Source organism: Galeopterus variegatus, unplaced genomic scaffold (genome assembly GCF_000696425.1).
Source record: "Galeopterus variegatus unplaced genomic scaffold, G_variegatus-3.0.2 Scaffold1710, whole genome shotgun sequence".
Classification (NCBI taxonomy): domain Eukaryota; kingdom Metazoa; phylum Chordata; class Mammalia; order Dermoptera; family Cynocephalidae; genus Galeopterus; species Galeopterus variegatus.
The window spans coordinates 313,395-316,801 of record NW_007727821.1 but is presented as its reverse complement, the minus strand read 5'-3'; the positions used below and the strand labels follow the sequence as shown (position 1 = coordinate 316,801).

Here is a 3,407-nt window from a genome sequence, read left to right as displayed (position 1 = left end):
CCCTGGCTCTGGACGGGATGCAGATCACAATCAGCCAGAGGGAGATTTTTGTATGTTTCTCGTTTGGGGGGGGGGGGGTGATGGTGTTGTTTGTTTGTTTTTGTTACTGCACCTGCTTCTATTTATGATATATGACCAGGTTCTGACATCAAGTTGGCCAAGCTCATGTCCAAGAAAACCTCCTGCAGGGTAATTCATGGAAAGATGCAGAAAGACTGAAACATCTTAAGTCACTAGTGGAGTTCAAAATTAATACATATTATCTTATTTGTTAATTTTTTTTAAATGAGATTGGGCTGCCCTCATCAGCCATCAATATTTTAAATGGAAACAGAGCATAATTAAGTCTTGTCTTATCAGGAGAAAAGAAAAAATGTCAAATTAAAGTAAAACATTTGTGTTGGCAGCGGACTGGTCAGGTCACCAGGGAAAGCCCCAGTGAATCAAATCAACCGAGAAACTATTTAGACCTTCCCTGCAACACCACCCCCCAATAGAGGCCTTTGCTTTTTTTTTTTTTTTCTTTTTTTTTCTTTTTCTTTCTTTCCCTTGGGGTAGTAGTTGCTTTTGACATTTTAGTTATCTCTTCAGACCCAAGTCGAACAAGTACAGTGGCAGTCTGGAGAGGGTGCTAGCTGGTGGTCTCATGACGTGGGGACATCCACACACCAGGGACCACGGCTGCAAGAATCGCTCTCAGAGTGCCCAGCACAGTCTACACTAAACAGTTCTCACTATGCAAAACACTCCCTTCACCCCCTCTTCTCTCCGCCCTCCCAAGTGTTGAGCACATCTGATCGTAGAGGGTAAGGCGTCCAGGCCATAAGGAAGACCCCGCAAGCAAGTCTGTCTCTCATCTGAGGGGCCATCAACTTTGATCTGTGGGTGCAGAGCAAGCCTGAGAAGGTATTCCTGGGCCTCTGCACCTGGGTGCAGGCAGACAAAGGTACCTGTGGCCAAATGGAAAGATCTCAGAGAGAAGAAGAATGGAAAGGGGGAATTCGTGAAAAGGCCCTTTTTTGTTCCCAGCGAGGGAGGGGCATGGGAGAGACATGTCACATCGTCACATTAAAGATTTTGACAGACAATTCAGGGATAATGCGGAAATTCCACCCTTAACTGCAGCTACTGCGACTTGAAAGGCATTAACTAACCTCCACTAATTGCATGTTTTTCTGTGCATAATGTTTACTTGTTAAAAGTCTTTGCCTGGCCGATTAATTTCCTCTGCCCCGCTATTCATGATCAGTTCACAGGCCCGAAATTGGAAAAATGAAGTCATTTCGATAGATTAAAACATGATTGCACTTTAGGGAGGGTTTTCTTTTTTTCCAGAAGTCTGGAACCCACACCCAGAATGCTGATTTTTCTCCTTGAATGCGACCCTTCAGTGAAATCCAGAGACCATCCTTCATTCCACAAACGAGCGGAAAGAGATGTGTCCTGGATAAAGGTAAGCACAGGAGGGGCCTCTGCTGCCTGCGAGGGAAGGTGCCAAGTTCCAGGAAGAGTAAATGGACTTAAGTCACTTTCATCAGATGAAGATTTAATAACCTCACCAGTGGACTGGGAAATTTTAAAAAGCAGGCTTTTCTTGAATGATTATTCCATATGTCAGTCTGTGTTTTCCTGACAGTTTGGGTTCTAGTGAAACACCCTAAAATTCCGACCTTTTAACTAAACGTAGACCTGTTCTATCTGTGCATAAACATAGCCCACAAGGCATCACCTGGCGTGTATGTGAGTGTTTCTACACACACCACCAATTACACCTGAGGAGCTTCCTCCGACATGCAGGTGACACCCTGAGCCTACCCATATCACAGCATTACAGGGATCTGATTCAATACAGGTCTTCTGAAATTCCTGGGGCCAAAAAAAAATAGGAAGAAAGCCCCACATTGAACCACTTCCAAATAGTCAATTAAACCTCCGCAACTGGATTATCGCCTTTTGACTAGCCATCAGCCAATTACTGTACCGCCAACGAGTGAGCACTTGAATAGATGTAACCATTTCACCGAAATCCATCTTGAGAAAAAAGATTTTACAAGTGTTGTGGGGCTGCCACTCGGAAAGCCAATTTGCAGGGAGCCGGGCATCGTGAAGCAGTTTATTATGCATGGCTCCCACACGGCGGTCTCCTATAGACTGCGCCTCGCTTCTGAATGCCTCCCCGTCCTCCCTGGCTCCAAAGCCCTGGTGTTCTCCCCCACCTCAGCCCAGCCAAATGTGGGGAGCCCCCTCCCTGAATGGTCTCTTGGTGCCTTGGCTCCCACGGACCAAGGCCTTGCTTCCACTGGGATGTGGCAGTCAGCCGGTGGCCTCTCTGACATTCCCCAAGGCATTTTTAGCTATGAGATGGATTACTCATGAAGTTGGTTTAATTTTTTTTGCAGAGGCCAGACAGGTGTTAGTGTCTGCATGACCCTGACCGCCCACCCCCCAGAGTGGCAGACCCCTGCTAACTAGTTGCCCACCACCCCTCAGCTCTCGTCAAGCCAGCCCAACCATTCAACTACCAGCTCACTTTTGTTCCCCCAATTTAATTTCATAATTGTTCTCCACTTAACAAGCTCTCTCTTCTGGACCAGTCAGTGGAGCAGCGGAAATAGGGAGGGGGGAGGCAAAAAAGCTCCTGGAGGGGAAATGGAAGAGAGGCCAGCCCAGCACTGGGGGAGAGACATCCAGAGAGGTCAGCTGGACCGGGGAGGGGGCCAGTTCCAGGGTGGGGCCTCCTGACACCAACTGGGCCACCCGGCCTGAACCTGGAGAGGTTGGGAGGGGACGGAGGAGGGTGGGTCCCGAACCCCAAGCCCTGGCCTGCCAGACTCCCGGACTCACCAGCTCTCAGACTGACCCTCTCTGTCCCTACCCGGGTCAAGGGAGACTGCATGAGTTCACTTTCCTGTGACATGTCCCAGAATAAACACACAAGTGACAGAACTGCTCCTTGCAAGGACATACCATGAACTATTGCCATTGAGGGCTGGGACCTGTCTGATTAGCCACTGAATCCTGCGCCGGGCACATAGCAGGCAGCAATAAATGTGTCGAGTGAGTGGACGGATGGATGGATAGACACAGGGATGGATGGATGGGCGGGTGGGTGGAAATGGATGAAGTTTCCAGCAATACCTAGCAAGAGTGGCCACTCAGCCCGCAGTGGTCCCCCGTCTTCCCGCTCAGTACTTGCAGGGCTTGGCAGCGCACAGTAGGCTCTCCACGACCAGGGGCTGCTATTGTTACCACCGTCACCGTCGCTTGCACCCCACCAGCCGGCTCCTCCACCAGCTGCTCCGCCAGCAGCCAGCAGCGACTGGCGAGCAGGGGAAAACTTTCTCCGACCCCCGGGCCCCGCCGGAGCCCCGCGCCCCGACCGCGCCCCCTCCCGCCGGCACCCGCTC

At 50.3% G+C, this 3,407-nt stretch overlaps 1 protein-coding gene across 1 annotated transcript in view; it reads right to left on the bottom strand.

Annotated features, from left to right (window-relative positions):
• The window catches only part of MPPED1 (metallophosphoesterase domain containing 1), a gene marked incomplete at its 3' end in the record, with an annotated part of 27,775 nt that extends 24,460 nt beyond the window's left edge, over positions 1 to 3,315 (bottom strand). Inside the window, exon 1 of the mRNA XM_008578535.1 lies at positions 3,139 to 3,315. The remainder of the gene's footprint in view (positions 1 to 3,138) is intronic.
• Positions 3,316 to 3,407: the final 92 nt, after the last annotated feature.